Genomic DNA, 14265 nt, shown 5'->3' with positions numbered 1-14265 from the left:
ATAGAGATAGAGACATAAAATTTCTATCCTCACACCTTTCGGATCATTCAGGAGTACTATTAACCATTGACTGTATAAAGTCACGGTATAGTAGAGCATGGTCATTTGATCGAACAATACTGCTCGAAGAGGATGCTACAGCTTTTATTTTTAACAAAACCATACAATTCTTAGACAGGAACTTAGGCACAGACAATATCACAATAGTCAAGGATACTCTCGAAGATTTCCTCAGTGGCAGTATTACCAAAAGATCAAGCAATAGGAAAAAAATATATAGGGAAGTGACTTTAGCCCTGGAAGGTGAAATGAGAGGAGTTGAGGTTAAAATTAACAGCCAGTATCAGCCTGAAGGAAAATCTGAATAACTTAAACCAACCAAAGAAAGAGCTGGAGAGCATTCTTCAGAGGAGGCTCATGCGTAGGTGGGAGGCAAGCAAGATCGCCCATTTTGACTATGGTGAAGGGGCAGGAAAGTTACTTGCTTGGAAAATCAAGGTAGATCAGCTCCAAAATCACATAAAAGAAGTTAAGTTGAACGATGACGCACCCTCCATGTCCTCAGATAAAGATATTGGTGAGGCTTTCTTTGACTATTTTCAAGATATCTATAACGAGGCTGATATAGAGGAAAGCGCAAAAGTTAAGCTCAGGTTGGATGGGACTGAATTACCATCTATCAGCTCTAAGCAACAAATAGATCTGCAGTGTGCTATTACAGAAGAGGAGGTTAGGAAGGCCTCTCTATTCAGCTGTTATAGCAAGCACCGTCAGCCAAGCTGCTGTTGAATGGCACTCTGACTGAGGCATTTAAGATAACTAGGGGAACGCGACAGGGCTGCCCCCTCTCTCCCCTGCTCTTTGACATGTATAGTGAGCCCTTTGCACAGAGACTTAGAGATAGCCCTAACATAGTTTCCTGTAAATATGGGGCTTGGGAGAGGAGGGTGGCCTTGTATGCGGACGATATCCTGATACTTTCTGTAGTCTTGGATACAGCTTTTCCGGCAGTTATAAAATTGGCGGGGGAATTCGGACAGGTTTCTGGGTACGAAGTTAACGCTGGGAAGACGGAGATAATGACGTGGAACATTAGAGAAACCTAACTTCAAGGTAGCTCTGGCATGCAGTACTTGGGGGTCAAATTGTGCAAGATGTAGAGAAAATCGCAGAAACAAATTTAGCGTGAGTCCTTAGTGAGAGTCGGAAACAGATGAAGTCATGGGCACATCTTCCCTTATCCATCTTGGGGAGGGTGAATCTGGTCAAAATGACAATTTTACCGAAGATCATTTTTCTTTTTAACACTATCCCCCAAAATTTTGATAAATCGTTGATAGAAAAGTTTCAGCAAGATGTATACTGCTTTATCTGGAGATATAGATCGACCAGGATAGCCTGGAAAAAATTAGGAAGAAGGAGATAGAAAGGAGGATTTGCGCTACCTGACCTGCAGTACTACCCCTGGGCCTTCCAAGTTTCACACTCCTGTATGCTTTAGAAAACGCCGGTAAGCACAAGGGGGTGGAGACATATTCCTGGCTATGCTGGTCTATCAGAAGAAGGCTTCATGTTTACATTTGGGGACCCAGCAATTTTTTAAAAGGTCAAACTCAAGGTCCTCTAAGCAATAGCAAAAACATGAGCCAGATTAAGAAATATGGAGGGGTTTTTTATTTTTCAAACCTAGCGCCACTTTTGGACTCACCTGGCTTGCCATTTTGCCTCCAGGATAGGCTGGCGACACCATTAAGAGAAGCTGGTTTAAAAGTATGGGGAGACCTGATTATTGAGGATACATTTGTTTCTTGGGAAGATCTAAGAAAGAGGGTAGGCATGGATCTTTCAAGATTTAAGAATATCCAGCTACAAAGCTGGACACAATCCCAGTTAAGACAGAAAACATCTTTTGGTAGGGGCAGTAGTCTAGAACAACAGCTGGTCGAGAGGCCACCAGGAAAGAAGGAGGTTTCAGTATGGTATTGGGCTATTGAAGAGGCAGTGGATGAAGAATTCAGGCTTCCAGACGAGTTATGGAGGGAACAGATTCCAAATGCACAATGTGATCTGCTATGGTAGGACTTGTTTAGAACTTCTTCAGTCTAGTTAAACCTGCCTGGCTGAAACAGAATCATCTGTTCACTTGCCCATAGGCCATACCTATCCCCTCTTAGACTGTCAACATTTTTGAAAGGGACCCAAGTCACATGCAATATGTGTGTGCTGGCTGAAACATTGGATATACATATTTTCAAGGACTGTCCCTTCATCATTCCTTTCTGGGAAGAAGTGCGCAAGACACTCAAGAGTATCTTGAAAGTACCAATTGATTTGGATCTGGCTTTGATAATTTTTGGCCTCAGTAGCCACATTGTAGGTCCAGCCAGATCTCTTCTATTTTATTCAATATTATTGGCCAGGAGACAAATCTGCAAATGTTGGATAGATCCAGTCCCCCCCTCAAACATTCAGATTGGCTGACCTCACTGTATGAAGTATCCAAGATGGACCTGTCTAGAGCTTGCAGCAGAAAAAAAGTTGCATATTGGGATTTTTTTCTCCAATGGAAATTACATTTTTTTGTTGAGTCCTATGATTATGCCTTTTGAATACTCTCTGGACCATCTCTAGGCTTTTTCAGGCTATCGATAGTGTCCATCAGCTTCTGCAGGACCTAGTTGGAGTGAATCCTACCTCTTTCCCCCTTCTTTCTCTGCGGGGAAATAACTTTCCGGTCTGATAATGTACCCTTACAGGCTGAAGGCACCAAGAGGTTCCATCTAAAAAGCCTTAGTCATCCCACGTCGTTAAGTAAGGCTACCAACAGGCGGTTGGTTTAAGGTGGATAAAGGCGAATGAGGACTAAAAAAAAAGAACCTACCCCCTTGTTGCTGCTGTTGGGCCCTCAACTACCCACCAAGGTCCGGATAGCCCACCACAAGAATGCAGCCCATTACTGGGTCAGGATGAGGCGCACACACCTCCCACATTGGGAGGACTGCCCAAGTTGGACTTCAGCTGACTTTGTTGCCCTCCCACCTCTTGTGGCAATAAACTCGGTGCCACCTGTAGACCCCAAGGGTCCTTACCTTCCTGGCAATGGCCTCCCACATGTCCTGCTTCTGATAGGCATTGCATTGTATCGATACAAAAAACCCCAGAAACAAATGGTTTTGTTTACTTTTTGTTTGTCGTTATTGATGTTACGAAATCGCTTCTACATCTTCCATTAGAATACCTCATAAATTAGCATACAACATGTGTTTTGTTACATGCTGACCATAAGCAATATCATACCACACACTTTTATAGTTGCCTGGTGCCCACCCTCACCCCATGTCATGGCCCAAACTCACCACTCTAGGCCTGTGACACCATTTAGCCCAGGGGGCTGCTCCGTATTCTGTGATGTGACTTACTTATGATCAGTGCAAATGATTGTGAACAAATATACTTATGATACAGTGAATAGTGGCCACTGTAAGTAAAGGACCTGCAGCTTGGACATGACACACTTTGAAATGGGAGTAAAATGAAATGATGTGTTAGCTCAAGAAATGAGGTAACTCACTTTCAACTGTCATCCATTTAAAAGCAATTTGATGCATATTTTTAAGCACACCTCAAAATTTGACCAGGCAAAAATAGGCACAGGATTTGTTTGCTTATGCACTTTAGGTATAAAGTACAAAGTTGGTGTACATGGGTCATCAGTTTTTATAAAGTTGTGTTCCTCTCTTCCTCTTCCATTGTGCTAGCTCCTTAAATACAACATATTTTACAGCTCTTAACTCAGTGAAAGTAGCCTTCCTATAACACAAAGGATTCCCAAGGTGTCGATTCGCCTCCTTTACATAGGCATCACGCGGCCAAAGCACAATGTTGCCCCCTTTATCTGCATTTTTCACAATTATGTTGTTGTGTTCATTAATCTTTTTCATCAGTCTGGAGTACCTTTGCTCATTGTAACTTCTATGTTTATTTTTACACATTATATTTCTATTCAATGTTTTTAAATCATCAATGACACAGTCACTAAAAATGTCTATGGCATCCCGTGGCATAACTGGGATGAAGGTTGATGGGGGACGGAAAGGGCTGATGGCGGGACTTGTACTTACAATCCCCATTTCTCGAAGCTCCTCCTGTGTATTGCCCATTACTTCTCCTGTGTGTCCTGCCAATGAATAGACATTTCTCACTGTTGGGACATCTGATACCTGGAACTGAGCACTAGGTCAGTTTTCAGTTCCTATCGCTGTAGCCGTGTTACTTGCTTTGTTGAGTTTTTGAAATTTTATTAGTTTCAATTTTCGCATCTACTTAAAAACATCAATACGCGACTGTACATATTTAAATCCTGATTTGGGGCAAAAAGATAGTCCTAAGGCCAAAAGTTGAGTTACTGCAGTGTCAAGATCTAGATCCGTCAGGTTGATCACTGTATTACTCGTCGTTTGATCACCTGTTTCTACTGATCCGAGAGAGATTTCCCCCTTCCTCCTTTCCCTCTACAACTGCCTTTTCCGCCTGCGCCTTTGTTTGCGGCGCTCGTTGCGTTTGTTACTTTTGGTTTCTGCGGTATTCTGGGTCTTAGGGTGTGTCTCCAGTCCTCTAGTATAAACCCCAATTCTTCTGATGGGATAAAGCTAATGGGTTTTTCCATTCCTTCATTGAGTAGGCCACCATCGTCCGATTCTACACTGCTTAATAAAGAGCTTGCGTCTGTGTAAGATGAAACATTATTATCTTGGTTCTGCACCTGTTCCGTTGGGGCTTTCAGACCCAGGGCTTGTCTTTTTACAGATTCAAACTTTTTTGAGAACGTGAAAACTTTACCAGTCTCGTAGTCTCTTTTGCCCCTGGCAAACTTAAAAACGTTTTGTTCTTTGATGATATTTTCATGTTTGTCCAAACGCTTTTTAATATCTTCCTTGCCCTTTTTAATTATATCTTGTTGGTCCACGGTGTCTAACTCCTGATTTTTTTCGTCTATTTGTTTTACAATCTCTGCCCTGTCAATTTCAGCATATTTTATCAGGATGCACACCATGTTAATTGAAGCATCCAGATTGTTGGTGGCTTATTCCTGTAACATCAGGGGGTTGGGATTCTCGAATGATGGTGCAATTAGAACCCGCAACCCCCTTGGAACTCTCCCTGCTTCTTTAATTTTTGTAGGGATTTCCTTTCCCACCACTTTGTGAGCTCCGTACGCTGTAATTTTTCCAGTTTCTTTAACAGAGTTTTGACATCATCCTGTTTATCCCCAATATTTGTTCCAGTGTCTTTATTCGTATTCCCGCTCTCTGGTAAGTTTAGAAATAAAGCTTCCTCCGCTGCCTCGCGGTCACGGAGCACGTCTGCCCCCATTATAGCATTTACTCGTAGGAAATGATTTATGCACTCCTCAATGCAGCGCCAAAAGTTGCGTTTCCCCGGCTAGTATTGAATATATTGCTGCTGTGTATCGCTTCACTCGTACCAGTTAATAAATTTAAGATGCTGATGCTGCTTTCACGGCTCACATGGGAACGTCCCGGTTGCTCAGTCATTCCTCCGACTTCATGATACACCCACGCCGCTTTCCACTGGTTACCTCAATTTGGAACAACACTATAACTAATGCATCGTTCAAAAAAAATAATCAATAGAACTACAAACCATCTATTACTCGTAAATGACAAAGATAGTCTGACAAAAAGAAAACATGTTTGGACAGTAATAAATGCATACGAAAAAAAGAAGGTACAAGACTATTTGGAAACCACGTGGTCAGAAAAAAATAAACAAATCCTTCTCAAAGCAAGATTTGGAATACTCCCGGGAACTTGCCACCTCCCCCGTGGAAAACCACTGAATGGTGTACTCTATGCATATTATGTAAAAGTGGAGAGGAGAACATTGTCACCTGCTATGCATTTGTCCTGGACTCCAAAATGAAAGGAAATCGTTACTTAAACTCCCTTTTAATGTACGTGGAATACGGACATGTAGGCAAGCTCTGAAATGTTGTCTCCAATCGAATGACATAGGTATGAACGCTACCTTTGTAAGGTTCCTACTAATAGTAAAAGCAAAATTAGGAGACTAAGTCTTAAATGAACTAACCTAATGAACTTTAATGAATTTTATGAAGAAATTGCTTTTTTTGGTTTTAGATACTAAAAGTATATATTTTAGTAATTGTAATATTGTAAGATTTTAAACATTAAAGATTTACTTACTTACCCCAAACATGACTAAAGTGACTCGAGCCTTGAGTTATGGCCAGCCATGTAATTTGAGATTCACCAGTCCATGTAATATTTTTTCTTTTTCTGTCAATTGTATGCTGTGCCCAGGAAACACTATCTCAGCCCATTGCTCAGGTCTTTGAACATTAGAAAGACCTTTCTGTCTTATGTGCAACTATTGGAAACCAAATGTATTTGCATGATTGTACATGAATGTATACTGGTTGCAGTTAGATTGAGGAATATAGTAAGGAAGTAATAGCCTCATAACTTTATGTCACACCCTCCGAAATATTAATTTATATATTTTATGATTTTAATTGTTGTGTAGAATGAGTGAGGGTTGCACTGGCTGGAGGAAGAATTGTATTGTCAATCAAACTGTGTGGCAGCAAAATCAACTCGAGAAGTTGTGCTCTCTGGCGAGCTGCATGGTGCTGTTCGTGTTGATTTTTCAGCGCTGATCTAGCTCCCAGCACTAAATCACAGAACACAAATGCCTATTTTTGTCCATACGCCGAATTCTGCTTAATCTCACAGAGTTTTTTTTTGTAAATCTTCTGAATTCCACAAGTAAAGCTCCATGAATTTCACCCAGGGTTATGATGTTGATGCCAATTTCTCTTTTGTGATGTCAAGTCCAGCCTTCCTGCGCCCAGTATTGTAGCCAGTGTGTCATGGGCCATGGTGTAAGGAAGGAAAAGGAGTACCCTTGCTGCTGTTTGAATGATAAAATACAGAAATACCCAGGGTTCAATGGGCCCATCAGCAGTGGCGTCACTAGGGGGTTGCGGGGGGTGCGGACCACACCGGGTGACACCCATCATGGGGTGACACCAATCTGGTTTAGGTTACTGAGCTTCTGTAGGGGCTTGCGCCGCGCGCGATGGACGTAAAGTTTGTCAGGCCGCAGGTATATTCGATAGCAACGAGGCTACCGGGGGTAGGGCCTGGCAGCGCGGCTGCTGCGCACATCAGCACTCTGAGCCAAGGGGGCTTGGGGGGGGCAGCCGAACGCAGGATGGTCCCCCCCCCGGGCGGTTTGGGAGGGTTTTTTGTGGGGTGGGTTTGCAGCCTTTTGGGCTGGGTTTTTTTCCGCCCAAATTGAAGCCCAGGCATAAATGCCTTTGGCTCCTCCTCCCTGCCACCATTTTAGGTTTGGTGACCTGGTGGCCGGGAGGTTTCCCCCCCCTCCGTCCCCCATCTTCTTTTATTTTCTTTTTTCTTTTTTCTTCTTTTCTTTTATCTCTTTTCCCCCCTTTTTTCTCTCTCCTTTTCCGTTAGTTTTGATTTTGTCTAGTAATTTTCTCTTGGGCGTTTTTTCGGAACAGGTGGCCATGGGGTTTTTTATTGTTATATATTTGTCGCTTGGAACAGGTGCAGTGCGGGGATTTTGGTATTTTTGACGGGATTGTCAAGATTTGGGTTGGCATGTGTTTAAGTTGTGGCATTGTTACTACGCTCCCAAACGCCACCTCCGATCTGCCAGCCAAGCCCTCGCCGCCGTCCCACGCATCCGTAGAGCCACTACAGGAGGAAGGTCCTTCTCCTACCTGGCCGCCAAGACCTGGAACTCCCTCCCGGCCGACCTGCGCCTGACCCAAGACCACCTCTCCTTCAGGAAGAAGCTCAAGTCCTGGCTGTTCGAGCAGTAGCGCCCCCCCCCCCCCCCCTAGCACCTCGAGACCCTACGGGTAGGTAGTGCGCTCTATAAATGTCTTTGATTGATTGATTGTTAGGGGCATTTGGGCAGGATGATTTTGGGTAGGTTCCATAGTTTGGGGGACCTAGATTGGTTGGGGGGCACATCGGGGAGTTGCGTTATGGTTTGGGGATCTTTGATAATTTGAAATGATTATGCAGGGGGTTTGCATTGTTTGGATTTTGTAATTATGTAATGTGCGGTTGGGGGGCGGGGTTGATGACGTGTTAGGGGTGGGGGTGGTAACTGGGGGTTGAGGATATATAATACTTAGTGAGGATTAGTTTTGTAAGGCGTTGGCCGAGGTTTTTACTTTGTTAATGTGCACCTGTTTCAATAAAGCGGCCTTTTTCACATACAACAGTTGTCTTTGGTCTGCTCGGGCCCCCCCACCCCTCCCTCCCAACCGGCCGGCCTGCGACACCCAATGTGATGAAGCGGACACCATTTCAGGCACAGATTGGAAAAGCTTTGGACAAACAGCCAGGTGTGAGACCCCGGGCCGTCTCTCTCTTCCACTTATTCCCTAGAAAGAGCACAGTCGTCACAGATTTATCTTCGCCATCGAGAAGCCACAGGCAACAGGGCAGTTTATGTGGCAACTCACTGAGTTCCTGTGTCGCCAGCCTTTCATGCCACCTTCCCCCTTCGGAGTAGAGCAAGGGGTAAGAGAGGCATTGGAGGCGCTGAGGGTACGTACTAAGGCTCTTTGAAAATCAATGCCAATTTAGGTCTCTAATAAATGAAAGTGAAGTCTCCATTGTCTGCGCTGAAAATCAGGATTGGACGCTCATAAATGTTAAGGCCTGAGCAGGGCCTTGTGAGACCTAACAGTTGCATCGCATTAAGAGAAGACATTGCTTTGTTACTGTCCTATACCCCAAGCTTCAGTCTCTTTAAGAGGGTACAAGTTATGTAGGCATGCATCCGTGAAGTCAGATTGTGAGCCACGGGAACATTAAAGAGAAGAAAAGATGGCGTGGTTTTACTCTTACAAATTAGCTGTCTGTTAAAGCACGTGCACCCTGTTAAAAGAGGCAGGTTTGCCATTTTTTATTTACATCGATTTCTTGCTTGGCATTGTGATACAGGTAGTTTTGTGTTTTGCATTTTTTAAACAAAATTTCCTGGCGCTCCTCAAAGGAACTTGGCAATCACAGACATTTTTAAAGCTGAGGGCCACCTGCTGGCATGCAGATCCGGTAATTTCAGAAGTCAAGAACAATTGTTGTTCTGCAAGAGAGAAATCCACGGGTCGACGTCACCAAACCACGGAAACCCAAATGAATTCTAAGCTGATTTAACTAGGAAAGCCATGGCCACATTCCACCTATGGCGGGTCCTCGAACTGTCAGGTAGAGATGTCCGTACAGGAACCACAGAGGCCCAAAACATGCCACCGGTATTGCGCTACATTTTGTGGAGCAACTCGGCTGTGAAATACAGCCCTGTCATAGACCCCCTGCCTAATTGTGCCCTGTCCACTTACTGGGACCAGCGTCGAACTGGACCAGAAAGGAGAAGCTGGCAGAAAATGAAAAATGAAAGTGATCCTCAGTAGCGAAAGAGATAAATAAAAAAAAATTGGATCCGTTCTGCAAATCAGGGTAGTTTTGTATTTTTAAAGAACATGCTGTATAGGTGTGAGTGCATGCATTTGTGCTTGTTTCAGGCAATCTGCGTCTTGTTGTCAGAGAAATGTAAAGAAAAACTAGCCCAGTAACAGTAAAAAACAAGCATTTACAATGAAATGGTTTCGGCATTGTTAAAGTTAGAGCTATTGGCATTGGTCATGACATTATTTTTATTTATGTTTTGGTTTTTAAAACATATAAATAAATGGCATTGTCATTTACAATGCCAATAGCTTAATCGCTCGCAAATGCGAGACCTATTGCATTTGCACCCACACAGAGCAACACACACAAAGCCACCCACACACACATACAGAACCACCCACACAGAGCCACCCACACAGAGTCATTCACATAGAGCCACCCACACACACACACACAGAGCCACCCACACAGGGCCACCTACACACACACACAGAGCCACCCTCACACAGACAGAGCCACCCATAGAGCCACCTACAAAAAAGCTACTCACACAGAGCCACACACACAGAGACACACAGACAGAGCCACACACACAGACAGAGCCACACACACACAGACAGAGCCACACACACACACAGAGCCACACACACACACACACACACAGAGCCACACACACACACACAGAGCCACACACACACACAGAGCCACACACACACAGACAGAGCCACAGACACACAGAGCCAAACACACACACACAGCCACACACACACAGAGCCACACACAGACAGACAGAGTCACACACACAGACAGAGCCATACACACAGACAGACAGAGCCACACCGACAGACAGACAGAGCCTTAGACACAGACAGAGCCACACACACAGAGCCCAACACACACAGAGCCCAATACACACAAAGCCCAACACACACAGAGCCCAATACACACAGAGCCCAACACACACAGAGCCCAATACACACAGAACCACACACACACAGAGCCACACACACAGAGAGCCCCCCCACACACACACACAAAGAGCCACACACACACACACACAGACACACACAGAGCCACACACACACAGACACACACACACACACACACAGAGCCACACACAGGGAACAGAGGCCAGAAAAAATTATCACAACGAGGGAACAGAGGCCAGAAATAACGATCACAACGAGGGAATAGAGGCCAGAAAAAACGATCACAACGAGGGAACAGGGGGCAGAAAAGCAAGCACAACGAGGAAACAGGGGGCAGGAAAGCAGGCACAACGAGGGAATAGGGGGCAGGAAAGCAAGTACAACGAGGGAACAGGGGGCAGAAAAGCAAGCACAACGAGGGAACGGGGCAGGAAAGCAAGCACAACGAGGGAACAGGGGGCAGAAAAGCAAGCATAACGAGGGAACAGGGGGCAGAAAAGCAAGCACAATGAGGGAACAGAAGACAGAAAAGCAAGCACAATGAAGGAACAGGGGGCAGGAAAGCAAGCACAACGAGGGAACAGGGGGCAGGGAAGCAAGCACAACAAGGGAACAGGGGGCAGAAAAGCAAGCACAACGAGGGAACAGGGGGCAGAAAAGCAACAAGGGAACAGGGGGCAGGAAATCAAGCACAACGAGGGAACAGGGGGCAGAAAAGCAAGCACAACGAGGGAACAGGGGGAAGGAAAGCAAGCACAATGAGGGAACATACACATACATCATACACGTTCATAGTCCATTCATACGTGTAATACTACATGCCACCAGCACACAGCTCTGGTAGACACATTTAAGTTTCTGAAACAAGCAAGTGGTCAGTACTCACCGTAACACCATACTTGAGTGCCAGACCCGGCAAGGCGTCCGCGGCTGCGATCTGGTGCTCGACCCTCCTCTGCCGTACCGGGGAGCAGGCTGACTGCATCAGGCTACCGTAGGAGCGTGTCCGGGAACCTCTGAGGAGCCCGGACCCTCCAGAGGAGGACTGTTCGGAGGGGGTGGCCATCGCTGCCTGGTCAAAGCTGAGATCGCTCGCCTTCACCTTCCCTTCTTGGCATCTTCTAGGGCAGAAAGGGCAATGCACTTAGCACTATATAAAGGATGGCAGTGGGGTGCCCTATGCTGCAAGCTAAATAGGGAAAATACGAGGGAAGAGGGATGTTCCAGCTGACTAAAAGGTGCACAAGTCAAGTCACTCAACTAGGGTCAGTCAATGGAAAGTACTGCGGCCAGCCATGGACTGGGGGGTGGGATCCACCAAAAACCCAAGCAAGGAATTATCAAACACCCAATGAGGGATATCACTATACAAATAAAAATAGTGCAGGAGTAGAGACTCTGATGCACTACTCTGGGCCTCTTTGGCTCAATAATGCCCTACTGCCCTGGCACTCCCCATGTGACTTAGGAGCTGCCCCTTCTGCGCCGATGCCACCCATCCTATGGCAGATCAACGCCTGCGGTCAGGGGACTTTCCTGCTGCTTCACTACTGTTCCTGCCGTCCAAAGTACTTCCCCTCAGCGCCGCAAGAGAGAGTCTGTTAATGCTTAAGTTGGTAGTCAGTCCCAGAAATAAACACCACAGTCACACCTGATACCCAAAAGTCCAATTTCGAATAATACAATTCCTACCATCCCTTCGTGGCCGCTGTGTTTCCCTACATAGCGCCTCTTTTGGTCCTGGCACTATACAGCCCCTTGTGCCACAGTGCTGCCGTTATCACCGATGTCCTGCCCCCTCCTGCTGCCATAAACGATGCCTACTCAGGTATCCTTTCACTTTCTTTTCCGGCGGCCGGCAGGGCTGTGAGAACCTTCTCCCAATCACTCCACCCAACCTGGCACATCCCGCCACCAATCAGAGGTTTGGCCTCCTACCAATTTTTGGCCGAGCTGGGGTGATCGTCACCAATAGCGACACTGCCTGCAACACGTTCCACCAATAAACCTTCATCCGTGAAATGAGGCGTGGCGCAGTTTTCAATAGAGGACTTCATCTCCCAGAGAGACAAGCGAAGGTAGCGGGGACCTACAAAAGAGGTAGTCTTAAATATCTGCGTGTTAGTACTTTTATCGGGTGCTATGAACTAAATAAAGACTGTAGCGGATATGCATAGAAAACGTATAGTGTACGCAGACCCGAGGTAAGTTCTGGCTGCCATCTTGGAAAATAGTTAATTTCAATTTATAAGGCTCAGTTCTGCCAAAACCTGAGATAATTATTTATAAGTGTTAACTTTAGAAACTCGGAGAGAGGCGCTGGGGTCGGGTTGCAGCGAGTCAAACAAGCGAGCTCCGCCATGACGCCACCACGTTTCTCCGAGGCCATGCAGAAATGCCTCGGAGAAACGCACAGTCATTTTCGGATTCGGGGGCGTGTTTTTCTATCCTCTTCCCATTGGCTGGAATGTAAAATTCCAGCCAATAGGAAGAGGAGAGAAAGAACATGAGAAAACACGCCCCGAATCCCAAAACGGGGCTTAAACTGGCAGATGCCCCTCTTCTCCAATGGCTGGCCTCCATTTAGTAAGCCAGCCAATGGAGAAGAGGGGCGAGTTCAAGCCCCACACTAAGAGACATAAGATCTCACCAACGAGACTGCGCAAGCGTAGCCTACGCAGGCCAAGACCTAAAAAACAGCTCACCCACTGACCTGTCAGACCAGCCCTTCTGGCTGGTCTGACCCGTACAGGTAATGACCCCCCTACCATAAGTAGGTGTTTCAGGAAGTCACGGGTTCTGCCACGGAAATATGATGCTCTTTTGGTTCCCTTCGCAGGGAAGAGTAGAGTGACATCATACGCATTACATATGCCACCTCTGTGCCATCTCCATGCGAACGGAGGGCGAAGATGGGTCACGAGTGAGAATCGAGGGGCCTCGGTACCTTCCATTTGTGCCAGTTGTGCACCGGAATCTTCAAGTAGGTGTTACTGAGTTTAGGTTTGGTAAATATCACTGCGCTCCATTCATTTTCCTATAAGGACTCTAAAGTTCTGATAGGCACCGAGCGATTGCCAGAAATATTCCACTCTTTGGGTTTTCCAACAAGAAGACATTTACCACTTCAAATCCCCTATACCAATCTGTTAATACAAAGGTATGTATTTAAAATCATGTCCCCCTGAGAGCCTCAGCCCTGCAATCTCCCAACAAAAAAAGTCACAGGCTGGCTCCAAATTCTGCAAAGGCATTCGAGTTTGAGTAAGACTTGGCCAGCTTCCAGCCACCCCCCTCCCCTCAGGTGTGTCAGCCCTTCTGGCCAGCTTTGTTCTTTCTAAACTCCCAAACTGTGGTGTGGAAGGGATGCAGCGAGGCGCTGCTGAGATCACAAGACCCCTCTAATAGTGATGTAGCCAGTAGCAGGGGCCCGCGTGCCCGTGTCATGGGAGACAAGAAAGGCTCGTGGCCTTGCAGTTTTTCTGCGTATTAGCATTAGTTAATTGCCAATGCTTGCTGCTTTTAGAGAACAAGAAAAGAGAATAAACAGATTTTCAACACAGATAAGCAGGCTTGGGCCTGGCTCAATGCCTTTGTGTTTTAAGATTGTATTGCCAAGCTGCTTAATGCCTTGGGTGTTTTTGGGGTTCAGTGTGACCCGGCGAGCATGGCATTAAGTTTCTTCCTTGTGGGGTGTAATGGCCCCTGCTATGTTCTGGTAGCCATCTGTGGTGGGTGAGTCTGTTGCAGTAAAACCCAGCGCCTCCATTGTCCGGGCGGTTAGACATATAGGTAGAGCTGCCAGGTTGGCCTCTCTGTGCACTTTGTGGACACCAGTT

The sequence above is a fragment of the Lissotriton helveticus genome, chromosome 4_1 (assembly GCF_964261635.1).
Source record: "Lissotriton helveticus chromosome 4_1, aLisHel1.1, whole genome shotgun sequence".
Lineage (NCBI taxonomy): Eukaryota > Metazoa > Chordata > Amphibia > Caudata > Salamandridae > Lissotriton > Lissotriton helveticus.
Note: the sequence above shows the minus strand (reverse complement) of the source record.